This window comes from Nycticebus coucang, chromosome 8, assembly GCF_027406575.1.
Source record: "Nycticebus coucang isolate mNycCou1 chromosome 8, mNycCou1.pri, whole genome shotgun sequence".
In the NCBI taxonomy this organism is placed as follows: domain Eukaryota; kingdom Metazoa; phylum Chordata; class Mammalia; order Primates; family Lorisidae; genus Nycticebus; species Nycticebus coucang.
Window position 1 is genome coordinate 37,531,598 of NC_069787.1, and position 18,177 is coordinate 37,549,774.

Here is an 18,177-nt window from a genome sequence, read left to right on the forward strand (position 1 = left end):
TTCTTTTTTCTTTGTTGCCCTTGGTAGGGCGCAAGGGTATCATAGCTCACAGCAACCTCAAATTCTTGGGCTTAGGAATCCTCTTGCCTCAGCCTCCCAAGTAGCTGGACTACAGGCGCCCGCCATGACACCGGGCTTGTTTTAGAGATGGGATCTCACTCTTGCTCAGCCTGGTCTCAAACTCCGGAGCTCAAGCAATCCACCTGTCTCAGCCTCCCAAAGTGCTAGGATTAGAGGCGTGAGCCCCCCTGCCCCCGCACCCTGCTTATTCCCTTGGTTTCACAGCTAACATCCCTCCAACCCATCAACACAGTGTTCAAACAACCGGAGGCTCTTCACTTGAGCGAGCTGTCTAACATGAGGCCCGAAGCACTACTCAACCCAAGAACATGAAAACTAAGAGAGAAATAAAAGAAATTATAATTATATATGTACTTTACTTTAGAGAGTTCTACTCTATCGTATTATTTTATATCCCGAAGTAAAATATTACAGAACTATAAAGTCTATTTTAACATGAACATTCTGAAGCTATTTCAAATCTTCCTTCAAACCATGTTTTGAAGTTTCACTTGAAAGATCAAAATATCGACAGTAAAATTCTAGAAGACTCCAGGAAACCACAGAATTCTGGAAAACACACTGAAGACCAACAGACCTGGGCAAGAATGCTGGTGTTTGAGAAAGGGCGTGAGAACATGTTCACGCCAAGGGAGCACAAAGACAACTAATTACAAAGGACTGAAGATGCAAGTCAGGATGACATGACTACAAAATTCATGGTTCTCAAAGAACCGTTTGGGGAAAAAACTCCTGCAGAAAAAGAAAGGGCAGAGAGAGAAGAACTAGGACGAGAACCCACTCGTGAAAGAGTTACAAACTACTACTCTCCCATCTGAGTGCTGATGTCTGAAAGTCAGCACCTGCAACCCCCGAGTGCTTTTAGGGACTCAATCAGGGGACTGAAAACTAAGCTGGCAAGGCTTGTTGTAAAGATCAGCAGTGCACAGTAACTGGGCTACTCTCTGATTCAGTGAAAATAGGATGAATTTAAGTCATAGCCGTCTCCCGAAAGACCGTGAACCACTCTAAAGATTAGGTGTACCGCTAGAAACCAGCAGCATTCCACTTTCCTAGAAAAATTAATGCAAATATGTGTTCATACTGCAAAGAAAAAAAAGTGTACGACACAGAATTTTGAATCTTAAATTCAAACTGTTCTCCACTGCACTGTCAGCATTATCTGACTCTGTAATGCCCACATTACAGATTGTCAGGATCACACGGATCTTCCCTACTCTTACCTGACACCAGGGTTAAACCTCAGGGAAGTGTTGCCCACTCAGGCTGCTCACGTTACAGGGAAAGACATTTCTGGGTCTCATCTGTGCCAGGTCTGCAAGCCTAACTCCTGATATATGCAGCACTGGCAATCACAGTACCTAGCACAGGCTCCCTCACGGGGCAATTTATAAAAAAAGCATATGGCATGCAACGTGCATGTGTATATGTGTGGGTATACATTCAAGAAACACCGGATGTGGGAAAAAGATCAAAATGGGGTACAGCATTTCAGGAGGGGGGACAGGAGTAAACAGCAGAGTCAGGGGGTTCTTAACTTTTTTCCAGGTACTTCACCCAACCTTCCCTCATTAACGTCTCACAACATGTAGACCAAGGGAAGTGAAATCAGACTCATTTTATAGATAAGAGAGGATGAATGTTTTTATAATTATGGTTATTAAAAAAGAAAAATGGGCCAACCATGGTGGTTCATTCCAATAATCCTAGTACTATGGGAGGCCGAGGCAGGTGGATTGCCTGAGCTCAGGAGCTACAGACCAGCAAGAGCAATATTGAGACCCCATCTCTAAAAATAGCAGGGCGTTATAGGCTCCTGTCGTCCCAGCCACTCAGGAGGCTGAAGCAAAAGGATCACTAGAGCCCATGAGTCTGAGGTTGCTGTGAGCTATGACGCCATGGCACTCTACCAGGGGTGATAAAGTGAGACCCTATCTCAAAAAAAAAAAAAAAAAAGAAATATAACTAGCTGGGTGTTGTGGGTCTTGTAGTGCCAGCTACTCAGAAGGTGAGGCAAGAGGATCACTTGAGCCCAAGAGTTTGAGTTTGCTGTGAGCTATGACATCATATCACTCTACCCAGGGTAACAAAGTGAGACTCTGTCCCCGCCCCCCCCCAAAAAAAAAAACCAAAGAAACAAAATTCAAGACATTGGGTTGAAAGTACTCTAAACAATACCTTGAAGCATTTCAAACTAAATAAAACTGAAGAACAAAGAGGTTTATTGTCTCTTATAACATGTAAATGTTCAGGGCACACCTTGTGTCCATGTATCCAGGCCTGCTGAATTCAGGGCTCCAGTCCTCTCGGCAGACCTGGTTCTGTCTCTTCCTGTACACTCAGGTCTGCATTCTGGTTATGGCTTCACTCTAAAACAGGCCTTCCTTTCTTGATGGGCTACTAGTAGTTCCTATGTTATGTTTCTATAAGCTTACGTTTATGTTTCTTTCTTTTTAAGAGACAAGATCTCACTATGTTGCCCAGGCTGGCCTCATGCTCTTGGGCTCAATCGATCCTCCAACCTCAGCCTCCTCAGTAGCTGGACTAAATCATGTATCGCCAGCTTATACCTAAGCACAGGTCATGGAAAGGACTTTGACACAGCAGTTTGAAGAAAAGCACAGAAATGAGTTCCTTTAGATGGGATTTGGCCATATGCCCACCCCTGACCCAAACAAAGCAATTTTAAAGCCCGCCCCCATGACCAGGCCTGGAACACAAGGCCATTCTTACAACTGAGAGGGAGGAACTAAAAAAAAACAGCTCTATCCAGAACATATCAGAGCTTGGGAGAGAAAGGAAGGAGCCATAGTTAGATTGCCCCAAACGGTACCTTTTATGTGAAGGATTTCTTGACACCCTGCATTAGTTAGTACACTGTGCAACAAATCACCCCAGAGTCAGTAACTTAAAACACCAGTAAACATTTATTATCCGTCGCCATGTCTATAGGTCCAGAACATAGCAATGGCTTAGCTGTGTGGATCTGGTTCGAGGTTTCTAATGAGGTGGCAGCGGGGCCTACAATCACTTGGAGCTTAACCAGAGCTGGAGGATCCATTTCCAAAGCAGTTCATACACATGGCTGGAAAAAAGGTGCTGGCTGTTGGCAGGAGCCTCAGTTCTTCCCCAGTGATAAGGATGGTGGGCTTGTTCCCAAGAACAATCGCCGAGACCAGAACAGAAGGTAGATTCCGTCATGGCTTGGTCTGAGAAAGCGTACACGTCTCCTCTGCCACAGTCCACTGATCACACAAAGCAGCTCCGATCTTTGTGTAAGAAAGACTAGAAAAGGATGTGAATGCCAAGTGAGGATCATGGGGGGCACGGCGTTTTGAAGCCAGCACACACCTTCTCTACAATTTCAGCTTTCTCGTGCTTCATAGCTCCCGTTCATTCCCTGCTTTAACTTTTTCTGCCTTAGAATTCACATAACATTCTTTACTCTTTCGGTTTCCCACAGCAGAACACAGCTCCACAAGGACAGGCATTTTTGCATGTTTTATTCACTATTCTACCACCGGCATCTTTTTTTTTTTTAAGTGACACCCTGGGTAGAGTGCCATGGTGTCACAGCTCACAGCAACTTCAAACTCCTGGGCTCAAGAGATCCTCTTGCCTCGGCCTCCCAAGTAGCTGAGACTATAGGCACCTGCCATAACACTCAGCTAGTTTATCTATTTTTAGTAGAGACAGGATCTTGCTCTTACTCAGGCTGGTCTCAAATTCCTGAGCTCAAGCACTCCACCCTCCTTGGCCTCCCAGAGTGCTGGGATTATAGGTGTGAGCCACTGCTCCAAACTCCACCCCCAGCAGCTAACAGAGGCAGCTGGTAGAAAGAAGTCATTCAGCAAGTGGAAGTTAGAAGAACAGAGAAGGAGAGATGTGGACACTACATATGGAACAGCATAGGTGCTTCAGCAAACGGTGGTGCCTGTACACCATGGGATACGCAGCATAAAAAAAGATGGAGACTTTCCATCTTTTGTATTAACCTTGATGGAGTTGAAACACATTCTTCTTATACACAAATGGAAAAGCAAGTATCCAATGTACTCAATACTAACATGAAGCCAGTAAATGAACTAATACAAACCCACACAAGAGAAGAATTAAATTCGATTCAATTGGGAGAGAGGGGGAGGGCTGGGGGATTCATGTGCTCCCCCACTTTGAGGCACAATATAAGGGAATGTGGCACATCTCCGCGGTGTAAGGCACAACCACAACAGAGACCAAACAGTGTCACTTACTCATTTGAACCCTCATATTAATCTGAAATATAAAATAAAAAAGACAAAGAAAGAAAAATAAGAAAAATAAATACCTCATTATACATAAAGTTAGGCCTTTGATAAGTCCAGCTCTCAGGACCTTTGCAAATCAAAGCAAAGCATGGACATCCATATGCTTTGTTGTGAAAACATTTTTTAAATAGGCCCCAGAGATCAGGCAATTTTTAGAAAGCAAACTGTAGCATGGTCTATCACGCATGGTAATCAAAGCCCAGAGCCCTCATAGCCAAGTTGAAGTTGACCAAAGTCATAGGCACCAAGATGCAAAGAGCACTAAGTAAACCAGAAATCCAGAGTCCCCAGTTCTGGTCCTGATTCTGCCTCTATACTGAACACTCACCACCATTCTTCTCTAGGACTCGGATGCCCATAAGGAAGAACATACCTGTAGATAAGACCTCAGCCCAATTCTAACACCACTGCAGCTGGAGGTTGATGGATGGTGCAGGGCCATATTTCCATAGAACTACTCAGGTCAGAAAATCAGAACCATGCCAGCGGATGTGTCTAAACACAGATCTGCATTTTAACCACAATTTCCATTTTTAAAATGTTATTCCAACTACCAAGTCTACCTTATGATCATTGTTCAGCATGCTTGAAATATACATTGTCCAGAAATGTTAAAATAATCCTCATTACAACTTAATAACTACTGTAAAAAAGAAACTCAGATGTCATCCTCCTGGAAAAACATAGAGAATGAGCAAAAATGCCTCCTTTCCAAAGGTTATGCTGAGGGAAAGATAGAGGCAGAGAGAGGAAAAAATAATAATATCCAGTATTGTCTTCACACCTTAGAAAGAAAATAAACAGATGGTTTTGCTAAACTACATAAAATCTAGTTCCAAAAGCATTAGAAATATTTTATCATCAACCAAAAATACAGCCCCAAGTGTATCAATAATGTTTTACTTATTGCTACAGAACAAATTACCTCAAAATTTAGTGGCTTGAAACTAGTAACATTAATTTCAACACAGTCTCTAAGGGTCAGCCAATACAGATAACTGTAATTATAAACATTAGAAAATCATGTGGTTCCAATTTAAAATTACTTAAACTGAAAGCTATTCCTTAACCACCCCTTCTAATTTTTTACCTTTACAATTCTGCTAATTGAAGGGAAAAGAGAAGAAACTGATTGTGTTAGAACTTCAACCAGAATACGTCTCTATCGTTAGAAATAAATTACAATAATAGTCTAATAATTCCACCAAGAATAGTCTAACAATTCCAAGGATCCTAATGACAATTCTCAGGTATTTTTCAATTTACACGAGCTTTAGGCAGGGCCTGGTGGCTCATGCCTGTAATCTTAGCACTCTGGGAGACCAATATGGGAGATCACCTGAGCTGAGGAATACAAGACCATCCTGAAGAAGACTGAGACCCCATCTTCTCTAAATCTAACCAGACACTGTGGCAGGGGCCTGTAGTATCAGCTACTTGGGAGGCTGAGGCAAGAGCATTACTCAGGCCCAAGAGTTTGAGGTTGCCGTGAGCTGTGATGCTACAGCCCTCTACTGGGGGCAACTGAGACTCTGTCTCGAAAAAAAAAGGAAAACCCATGAGCTTTAAATGGTTTAGTATACCTTACCTTAATCTAATTCTCTGAAAATACTAACTAATTCAAACAAACCATTGCCCACTCACTACGCAAGCAAGTATTAAAGGGTCATACCAAATTTTGACAGTGACAGGTAAATTTATACTGATAAAGCATATTATGAGATAAGAGGTGAATTTATTTGGTGGCAGCAGATCTTGTGTATTTTCTGCCCACCCTGCACCTATATTTTCTAAAACAGCTGGATTTTCCTCTGTACTAACATGATTTTCCAACTGGATCCTTTCTTTGTGACCCATTCAAGTCACACCCTCCTCCTAAAGCAGACCCAGCATACAAAGAAGAGACTTTGAAACACAAGCAGTAAAAAAAGTTCAGATCAGAATTATCCTTGAATTGAATCCTTTTTGAGTTGGGTTTTTCAGCTTTCCCAGGATTGCGCCAGCTCCCCTATCTTTCTCCAACAAATTCCATCTTTGCTTAAACTTAACTAGAACAGCCTTCTGTTGTTTGAGACACAGACTGACACAGCAAGAGTTAATTTTGTTTTATTTGTGGACTCAGTCTTAGGACAACATGGTTGCTGTCCAAAAGATAAGAGCAACCCCTATTAGTGAGCAGGTGAAAAGAAGCAGAGTTATTGTTAACAATGAGACTCCCACCTAACCTGACACCTATCTCTTCCATGCTGGGGCCTCTGAAAAACCTAGTGGCAGGTGCCCATGGAAACTTACTTGTATCAGATACAGCACAGGGACGCAACATGGAGATCTCCCTTTAAATCTATCCTATTTCATACAAAGGCATATTTTGCTTTGCAAAAAGAATCCCTAAGGTTTGCTTAAAGATGGTGCTTTCATTTTTGTGGTGTCTATTAAAATTTTAGATGTGCTTACCAGAAACAGTGGCATATGGGTACATGGACGCATGCAGACAGATGTTCAGTAAAGTATTGTCTTAATGTCAATAAAATATAAACAACCTAAACATTTAGCAACAGAAAAGCAAATAATAACTATGGAATAGTCACAATAAGAAAACACAGCAGTTTAAAACATAAAGCAGGGGCCATTGCCATGGCTCACGCCTGTAATCCTAGCACTCTGGGAGGCCAAGGTGGGTGGATTACCTGAGCTCACAGGTTTGACACCAGCCTGAGCCAGAGCAGGTCCCTGTCTCTAAAAAAAATAGCTGGGTGTTGTGGGTGGGTGCCTATAGTTCCAGCTACTTGGGAGGCTGAGGCAAGAAAATCACTTGAGCCCAAGAGTTAGAGATTGCTGTAAGATATGATGCCACACCACTCTACCAAGGGCAACAAAGTGAAACTCTGTCTCAAAAAAATAAAATAACACAAACCATAAAGCAAATGTAAACTAATACAGATAACATACACAGGCATAAATACAGGAAAGTCATTTTTAAAAAGTATTTTATTTATATATATGCACACATAAATAGTAATATCTTATTACCTTCATGTTTAAAAACAAGGATATTAAATATTTCCAAAGGGGAAATACACATTAAAAAAAAAAAAAAACTAGCAGTGTTATATACAAAACTAGTAAGGGGAGAAAGGTTTGGGATTAAGGAACACATAGGGGAATGAGGTTTGTGGGAAACATTTCACTTTTTTGCTAGAAGAATATAACCACGTATTCCTTATAACAATTAAAAAACTCAATCATAAAAATTTAATAGCCTTAAAAATTTCAATTCACTATAAGTTAGTTTAGCCAAAGGAACTTTTGTGTTTTGTTTTTTTTTGTTTGTTTTTGAGACAGAGTCTCAGTATGTCGCCCTGGGTAGAGTGCCATGGCATCACAGTTCACAGCAACCTCAAACTCTTGGTCTTAAGCGATTTTCTTGCCTCAGCCTCCCAAGTAGCCGGGATTACAGTTACACAACATCCAGCTATTTTTTGGTTGTGATTGCCATTATTGTTTGGCAGGCCCAGGCTGGGTTCGAACCCACAGCCCCCATGCACGTGGCTGGCACCCTAGCCGCTGAGCCACAGGCACAGAGCCTAGCCATAGGAACTTTTGTAGAAAAAGACCTAGGGAAAAAAAAAAAAAAAAGAGTTGAGCTGTTATGGAAAGATGACTCCAGGCACAAAGTCTGGGGTTAACTAGTTAAGCACCCCAATCATTTGAAGTATACCTACCTTCAGTTTTGACTACTCCACTGTAGAAAGGACGGACAGGAATGAAGAAGTGGGAGAGAGAGAGACCAGGAGGGGAGAGGATGAAAAGAGGAAAAGAGAGAGGAGAGGATGGGGCAGAGGGGATGGGAGAAGAGAGAGGAAGAGGAGGGGAGGGAAGGAGAAAAGAAGAGGAAGTTTCAACGTCCCAGCGCAGGTATGTTTTGATTTCCGTGTAGGCTTCCCACATGTTGCGTCACTTTCTATTTCATCAAGTTCATTAACATTGAACAGCACTGGGGCTCTTGGGCTTCAGTTAGCCATAGGAAATCTCATTCTCATCACTTCTGGTACAATACCCAGTATATTTCAAATCCATTTTCCAGAGAAAGCTTTTAAATAGCTAGAATCATGTAGCACTTTTTTCCCTCGACTCTGCATATCTCTTCACTGTATTTCCAGGTTATAAAATAAAACTATGTTAAGTTATTCAGAAAATTTCCCACACTGCAGGTTGTAATAATTTATCCAGGTAAGAAATGAGTAAAACAGGCTATATCCCATTATGTTGCCCCAAAAGCATTAATTGCAGCCATGACTTTATGAAGAATGTTATCTATTTCCATCTCGTACAAATTTAGGAGAAACAGTGGTTTCCTGTTCCAGGGTGTTGTCCAAAAAACTGACTCCACAGAAGTCTGCAAAAATAATCCTTGCCGTTTTGTTTCAAGAGAAATACTTGGAGTGTTTCCCACTGAGAAAGGAAACGGGCTTGTCCCAACTGCAAAAGGCCCAGTATACTCCAAAGACGGCAAGAACAAACACAATTTCGATTTGAACAATGTTTAATGAAATCACCATTTCACAAGCTCTCTGGGAAGGAGGTTCTGCTGTGATGTCAGGTTAGCTTCATTCTGTTTTCTAGCTGTGTGAACTGTTCTGAGACCTCCCAGAACCTTAGCTTCCCATCTACAAAACAGAGATTCAATGAATGGCTTGCCTCTTCATAAGATGTATTGTAAGGATTAAAATAAATGCGCTGTGCTTAGCAGCATGTCTGCACACCATAGGAGCACAATAATGGTTTTTTATATACAAACACGTGTGTGTTTATGTATGTATGTTTTTTCTTATGTAAAGGATTAGATTGAGTATAAAATAAGCTACAGTATACTGAACAATTCAGAGAGGAGTAGCTTCTCATGTTGTAACAACTTCAGATTAACAAAACACTTAATAAAAACAGTCTAAAATAACAATTCTAATATGAAAAGATAAAATAAATATTCATGATCAGATGAGTTGCTATAAGTAAAAAGTACATTAAGATACTCTAAAGTAATCCCACTTTTAAAGAATGTCCTTAACCTGAAAAGGTAAAAAAACGCAAAGGTCCCTTTAATTCTGACACACTGAAGGTGAAGTCTGCCAAGGGAGTCATTTCAGAGCCAAGAGGAGCTGCTTGGAGGTCAGACACAGGGAGCTCATCTAGGAACTGAAGCAAAACCTCATGAAAAGAGAGAAAAGATGGCAGACATGCCAGTGGTCACAGACACCACAGGCAAGTTCAAATCCCAGTGGGAAGGGGGGTGTAGCCCCACAGTGAGGCTGTCACCTCCACTCCAAGCTTAGCAGGCTTTTCCCCCTCCAGCCCAGCATCACAAGCCACTCCAGGACACACACACTTCAGCCAGAAAAAAGGGTGCAGGGAGTTCCTAATACATACTCAGCCACAGCTCCAAAGCAGGAAAGGCTGTGCACTCCTTACACATCCAGGCCTCAGACTAGAGCAACAAACCCTTCCCCTGCCTAGTCACAGCTCACAGCAGGGAGCAAGGAATCTCGGCAAACATTTTCATAAAGTATGAAGGACAGGACCTGGGGGAAGCAGGGCTGGATACAAAGGGAAGCTCTATATATAGAATGTAATTACGTAAGAGTTTAGCCCTGGAAGTGCAACCCAAAATTCATCTTGAACCAGACAGAAGGCCATCTCAGCCACCGGATCCGCCTCTTCCAGACAGGGAGTCTGTGAATATCTGAACATGTTGACCAGCCTAGTTTTAAGGAGGTTTTTGTTGTTGTTGTTGTTAATTATTCATGTGTTTTCCTCTGGACTATCCTTTCACACAACTCATTCAAACCTTTTCTATCTTTTAAGCTTGAGCTTTTGGAGCTACACGCAGTCTGGGATCCCTGAAGGAGAGTTCTCCAGTAAGAACATTCTGCAAGGTGACCACGGTCAGCGTCCTCCCTGCCCAGGATGGCAGCCACATGTGGCTACTGAGCCCTTAAAATATGGCTAGTGAGACTGAGTAGGGTGAATGGCCTAAGGTTGACATAACAAAGCACCACAAACCACGTGGCTGAAACAATAAATGTTGTCTCACCGTTCTGGAGACCAGAAGTCCTAGAACAAGGTGTCAGCAGGGTCCGCTCTTTCTGAGGAAAGGGTCTGTTCAAGGCCTCCCTCTCCTAGCTTCTGTGCCTTGTTGACAACCTTTGGCATTTGCTGGCTGGTAGACGCATCACCCTGGTCCATGTCTTCAAGTTCACGTGGTGCTGTGCCTATGCTCACACGTGCTCTGTCTGTCATAATTTCTCCTTTTTATAAGGACACCAGTGATACTGAATTTGAGGCCCATCCTACTTCAGTATAATCTCATCCTAACATGCTAAAGTAAGTCTGCAAGGGTCCTAGTTCTAAATAAGTCACTTTCTGAGTTACTGGGATGAGGACTTCAACATATGAATGGGAGGAGAGGGGTACCAATTCAACCCAAAACTCTGAAAAAGGGAATTCCTAATTTCACTTCATTCTAATTTGAATAACACATGTGCATAGTGGCTATGGTACTGGAGCCTCAAAGTATTTTCTTTCAGTGTGCTAATTCACCAACAGCCCACTGTGTTCTCAGCCCCGGGGGATTAGGGCAAGTTCTAGGGCAAGTAACTTGTTTCTTCCAGTTACCCAAGGAGGAAGCCTACCTTCAGAGAGTGTTAAGTACTTGTATTTCTTTCAACGTCAAAGACCCTCTCAGCAACATAGGTGTCTTCTGTCCTGACAGCCTACAGGTATTCTTTAAGTTGTTTCTTTTATAATCTAGTAAGAAACCGTCCGGGGACAACAGTCACACAGACGACTACATTCCCAGCTGCCTCTTACAGGTAGACAATTCATCACTCAGATATTAATTGCTATTGTACAGATTAATTACTTGCTATTGTAGCTTTGAGTCTTAACAATGTAACAATAATTATCTCTTTAAAATCACTGGTATAAATAATAAAATAAACCAATTCAAAATCTTAGAGCATTTATCAGGGGTTAGACACAGAAGTAAGTGCTTTATCGAGATCTTCAACTCTCATAATTGCTATTCTCATTCCTACTTAATAGATAAGTAAACTGAGGCTTTGTGTCATTTGCTCCAGGCCACAGAGTAAATGAGTGGTCCGACCAGGACCCAGACTCACCACTGCTAGGATTCCAAAACTCTCTCCCAGATCCTCTCTGACATCTGACTTCATATGAGTTACTAAATACATTTTTACACAGTAAAAATGATAAAAAATATATTAAATGATATGATGCATTTCAAAGCCTCGTGAGGGGCTCACCTTGCACAGAGAACATCTCATGTAACAGAGAACCAGAAAAGCTTTTCAATTTTCATCTTCTACAATATACACGCCTACACCAAGAATGCCCCTTAAAGACATTTCTGGTGAGAGAGGTTTAGCTCAAGTAATGGCTTTGCATGAGAGTTTAAGGATGAAGTATGTGATTTTAAAAACAGCATCATGGGTTTTCAAGGGGAAAATTGAAATGTTATTTCAAGTCCCGGGATAATAAGATCAATAGACAACTCCCAGTGGAGACATTTGCCTTTGACAGCCTCAAGCACAGTCTCTGCTATCTGCCTCCAGAGGCTACCCCGTGGTTTAATTGTCCTCACTGTTTGGTTATTTGTTCTCATCTATAACCTAAAATTCTTTCTCTTCCATTTCAACATGGTAACCACAAGCTGCTCTCCCAAACAATCACCCTCCCTCAGTTTTTCTGCATCCACTAAAAATCCTTGGTAAGTGAAAAGTTCATCCAGCGGGTACCTTTTAAATCACTAATACTTTAAAAACACAAAAGAAGACTATGAAACAACCACCACCCACAAAACGCTTAAAACAGGCTACTGAGAAAGGGTGACAAACACAAAAGAAACAGAATGACAAAATGAATGAATCAATTTTCCCTTTCTTCATCAACAACCATGTAGGAAATAGGTATTTAGCACCTATATGCCAAGCCCTATAATAAGATCAGGAATAAATACGCTGGATATAGCCTTGCCCTGCTTTATACAGTCAAAAAAACATTTCAACTATTGCAATTATTTGATGTGGGTATCCCTAAACTGCCTAACCATTTAATAACCTTTCATTGTTCTATAAACTAAGATTGCCAGATTTAGCAAGTAAAATTCATGTGCTCAGCTAAATTTGAACTTTGGAAAAAGGACAAATAATTTTTTGCATGTTACACATATTGAATGGGACATACTCATCCCCAAAAATTGTTTATCGCTTATCTGAAGTTCAAATTTAACTGGGTAGCCATAATTTTATCTGGAAAACTTACTGTATCATTTGGCCAGTAACATTTATCTGCAAAAACAAAATGAAATACAGATTTTTGTGCCACAGTTTTAAGGGCTAATAATGTCAAGCAAATTACCCATTAAAAACCTCATGGTAGCAGAATAAAACACAACTCCATGACAGTCGCTGTGGATAGCACCCCCACCCAGGGTGTGTAACACAGAAACAAGGATGAGTGAACAAAAAATGGGAGGTTTAACTAAAGTTTTCCTTAAGGGACTGCAATTTCTGGTTTTATTTGATATATATAGTTAAAGAAACCAGTTCAGCACTGAACAGGCAAGCGAGAAATAAGCCGATCTTTGAGCATATGATCATACCCACAGTACATTAGTCCAAAAAAAGTCCAGGTTAGCAACCTACCCCTCCAAACGTCTCTTAATTCTATGTGCATCCATCAGTCGATAGCAATAAACCTTCTTTTCATTTTTGGAGGGAATGCCACGTGCTTCAGAGGTAGTAGAGTCACTGCAACACAAACCTGCAAACACTTGTGTGTTCTCTCCCCAGTCTGGTGAACAACAATCCTTTGTTCCAATCTTCCATCTGGACCTAGCAAGTACCGGAGATGTTCCCAAGGTAAGACAACAGAGGTCCACCTCTATTCCACGTGTCCTGAACTCCAAGGCTAGAGAGAAAAGATTCTGAAGGCCCATATTAAATCAACCAAACTTATATTCAGTATGTACGAGACATTTATTTATTCGTTTATTTATTTATTTATTTATTGGAAACCGAGTCGCTGCTGCCCAGGCTAGAGTACCATGTCATCATAGCTCACAGCAACCTCAAACTTCTGGATTCCAACAATCCTCTTACCTCAGTCAGCCTCCGTAGCACCAGAGAGTACAGGTGCCACCACAATGCCTAATTTTTTATTTTTAGTAGAGATGGGGTCTTGCTCAGGCTGGTCTCGAAATCCTGAAGCTCAAGACATCTACCCTCGGCCTCCCAGGTATCAGCCACTGTGCCCAAATGAGATACTTAATTAACCCATAGCAGGGACTTCTACTGAAACATCATTTGTTTCTTTTTCTTCCAGCTGACACAGATGAAAGTGAATTTCCTAAACTCCCTCAGTGCAGTGCAGGTGTGGACAACAAAAAAGCCAATGAAATGTTCCCAAGAGAGATGAGGATGGCAAAGCTATAAGGCAGAATGAGCCTGGGTCCCCGAATGACAACATGGAAGGGAGGCTACTGACCAACCACACCAGCATCACTAACTTTGCACAAGTAAGAAGCAAAGTTTTATTCTGTTGAACACTGAGATCTGAGAGCCTGTTACAGCCGTCACCATTTATTAATACATGCCCAAGCCATTACAAATCAAATGGAAATCCAAATTACGTTTCCTGAAATGTCTGGCATCTCTCTTACAACTCTGTCGCTCTGGCCTGATTGATAACACTTCCCACTTTCTAGAAAAACTCTCTTATCTTTCAGTTTCATATTGATTCATTCCAAAAAGAAATTCCAGTTTTGCTGCATGTACATTTAAATTTTCATAAACCACATAACCACCAATATTTGGAAAGGGCTGTGCCTTAGTTCATCTGAAGCAAGAACCACTAGAAAGAATCCGAAAAGAACAAAACAAACAGCAAGAGTGTGTATTACAAGGAAAGCCTTCTCTAGCATTGAAAAAAGTGTGGTACTGCCAAAAAAATACATACAGCTAAATAAAATATGTATGCAGAGCCCAAAAACAGATCTATATACAAATGGAAAATAAGAGAGGGATAAATGAATATAGTATAAGATGGTACCTACCCTCAGGGAGTATTTTGAGGCAACTCACAATAGGGAAAATTAATTGAAAATTCTGGTTAAAAAAAAAAAAGAAGCAGCTAAAATGATGACTGGGCTTTTATGTCACCTATTTTAATAACTTTGGCAGTTCCCAGATTCTATAGTCTCCCAATTCTAAGAGATAGATCCCTGGGGCAATTTTCCTCTCTTTTTTTATTACCATACCAAAAATATTTATTCTATCAGCAGGATTCCATTGACTAGGAAAGAGGTTTTTTTTTCTTCACAACTCTGAAATCTTAGCTCAAATCCTTCTCTAACAAAGCTCAAGTGGAACACATTACTAGTAAATGGCAACACCTGCTACCTGAAGTACTCAAAGCAGAAAGTCTCATAAAATTGAATTTTAAAAAAAAAAAAAAAACCTTCTCCAAGTTATCAATTCCATGTACTTAAAATGCTGCTAAACTGAGGCATAGTAAAGTAGTAACATTGCAGTTTATGCTCATGTCATCAATAGCTCGGGAAATTAATGTTTTATAGCTCTTAAAAGGAAGACCTTTCCAAACTCCCCTTTCAGGTATTAACTTCAAAGAGCATGGTAGGAAGCCTAACTACATCTCATTTTCATTTTGTATCAATGTATTTTATATGTGACTTGACTAAAATAAAGTCTATTCATCTTAGGCATACAATCTGTCTATGTTTATTTAATAAAATAACGCAATCACATATCCAGGATTGAAATCAAGCCTTAGAACACTTCTGTCACTCCCTGTACCTCCATGCTATGAAATTGTGCTCAGTTTCTTCCATGCTCTACCCCTGGTGCCTGAAGACCATCGTCTGATTTTTATCATGGTTTTATCTGGAATTTATCAGGTTTTATCAGTATCTTGAACTTTGTGTAAATGTACCGACTGCATATCATCTTTCACGCAACAAAATGTTTTCGATATTTATCCATTGTTTAAAAGTTAGAACCCTCATAAACTGCTGGTGGGTGTTAAAATGGTACAGCCATTTGGTAAAATAGTTTGGCAGTTTCTCAAAATATAGAGTTATCATGTGAACCAGCAATTCCACTCTGAGGTTTATACCCAAGAGAAATGAAAATTTGTGGCTCGGCACATGTAGCTCACGCGGCTAGTGCGCCAGCCACATACACTGGAGCTGGCAGGTTCAAATCCAGCCTGGCCCCACCAAACAACAATGACAACTACAACAAAAAAAATAGTCAGGCTTTGTCGGGGGTGCCTGTAGTCTCAGCGACTTGGGAGGCTAAGGCAAGAGAATTGCTTAAGCCCAAGAGTTGGAGGTTGCTGTGAGCTGTGACGCCATAGCACTCAACCCAGGGCGACAGCTTGAGCCTCTGTCTCAAAAAAAAAAAAAAGAAAGAAAGAAAGAAAATTCATGACCACACAAAAATTTAAACATAAATGTCTATAGCAACAATTCATAACAGAAATGATCTCAATATCCTGATATCCATCACCTAATGGGAAAAAAGAAATAAAATGTGGTATGTCCATACACTGTAATATTATTTGGTGATAAAAAGGAATTATAGTACTGATACATGCTACAACGTGAATGAACCTTGAAAACATTATACTCAGTGGAAGAAACCAGTCACAAAACATCACAAATTGTATGTTCCCACTGACCTCAAATAACCCCAACAGGCAAGTCCACAGAGACACAAAGCAGATTAGTGGTTTCCGGGGGCGGCAGGAAAGCCGGAGATGGGCAGGAGGACCAGGGTGGAAGGACAGGAAGTTGCCACTGATAGGTATGGGGGTTCTTTCTGGTGTGACAAAAATGTTCTAAAATTTACTGTACTCATGGATGAACAACTCTGTTAATACACTAAAACCATTCAATTAATCTGAATTATAACCTCAATAAAATTGTTATTTTAAGCTTTTTTCTTTGGATACAAAGTCTCGATGTGTTGCCCTGGGTCGAGTGCTGTGGTGTCATCATAGCTCACAGCAACTTCCAACTCCTGAGCTCTGGTGATCCTCCTGCCTTAGTTTTTCTATTTTTAGTAGAGAAGGGGTCTTACTCTTACTCAGGGTAGTCTTGAACTTTTGAGCTCCAGCAATCCACCTGCATCCATCTCCCGGAGTACTAGGATTATAGGTGTGAGCCACTGTGCCTGGCCTTTTTTTAAGAATTTTTTTTGAGGGGTGGTGCCTGTGGCTCAAAGGAGTAGGGCGCCGGCCCCATATACCAGAGGTAGCAGGTTCAAACCCTGCCACAGCCAAAAAGGCAAAGAAAAGAAAAAGAAAGGAATTCATCAGTATACATATATATATATCTACAGTAAGTTTCTTTCTGTTGCCTAGTTGATCTCCCTGTATGGATGTACTGTAACAGGAGTAAAGGTCTCAAACAGGGAAAAATATAAAAGGTTAGTCTCTTCAAATCCCCTACCCTTTGGAAGAATTACAATCTGCATACCTACTGGGTGTGGTGGCTCACACCTGTAACCCCAGCACTTAGGAGGCTGAGACGTGTTGATTGCCTTAGCTCACGAGTTTGAGACCAGCCTAAGACAGAGTGAGACCCATCTCTAAAAATAGCCAGGCGTTGTGGCAGGTACTTGTAGTCCCAGCCACTCAGGAGGCTAAGGAAAGAGGATTGCTTGAGCCCAAGAGTTTGAGGTTGCTGTGAGCTTGGATGCCACAGCCCTTACAGAGGTGACAAAGTGAAATAGTATCTCAAAAAATAATAAATTGGCTCAGCGCCTATAGCTCAGTCAGTGAGTAGGGCACAGGCCACATACACTGAGGCTGGCGGGTTAGAACCGGGCCCAGGCCTGCTAAACAATGACAATTGCAGCAAAAAATAGCCAGGTGTTGTGGCGGGAGCCTGTAGTCCCAGCTACTTGGGAGGCAAGAGAATCGCTTAAGCCCAAGAGTTTGAGATTGCTGTGAGCTATGAAGCCACAGCACTCTACCAAGGGCAACATAATGAGACTCTGTCCTAAAATAAATAAATAAATAAATGGCCCTGGATTTCTGCTTAAGGGCCGGATGGAGGTCTTCGAAGATGTTAGTCTGCTGCCCTCTTTATTTGCCACCATTCTCTTTTCCTCAAACCACTTGTCCCCATTCTTCCTTGGCCTCAGAGACAAGTACCAAACTTAAAGTAACAATACCACAAATTGTTATCTACATATCAATCAATTGAAATTTGAGTTGCTTTCAGTTTTTGCCAATTATGAATGCTCACATACAAGTTTTCTGTGTACCTCATGGTTTTGATTCCCATAGCTTTACTGTAAGTCATCATATCAGATAGTTTCAGCCCTTCAATGCTGTTCTTTTTTTTTTGCAGTTTTTTGGCCAGGTCCGGGTTTGGACCTGCCACCTCCTGTATATGGGGCCAGCACCCTAGTCCTTTGAGCTACAGGTGCCACCCTCAATGCTGTTCTTTGCCAACTTGCTATAAAGAGCCTTGAGAGTATTTTGACCATGTTAGTCAAGAGGCTATACATCATTATTTAGCTCTAATTTTAAAGATTCTGACCTATGGGTTTCTGTTCTATCCTGCCCTCCATTCAAAGGCCTCTGTCCACCCTGACACACACAGCACCAACACCATCAGGCTGGCACATAGCAGGGGAAGCTCTGAGCATCCCAGAAGGCTGCCCTCTTCTCCAGTTCCCACCAG

At 41.4% G+C, this 18,177-nt stretch overlaps 1 protein-coding gene across 3 annotated transcripts in view; it reads right to left on the reverse strand.

Moving 5' to 3' along the window:
• The window catches only part of PTPRG (protein tyrosine phosphatase receptor type G), a 773,199-nt gene that overhangs the window by 464,111 nt on the left and 290,911 nt on the right, over positions 1–18,177 (reverse strand). The window lies entirely within an intron of this gene.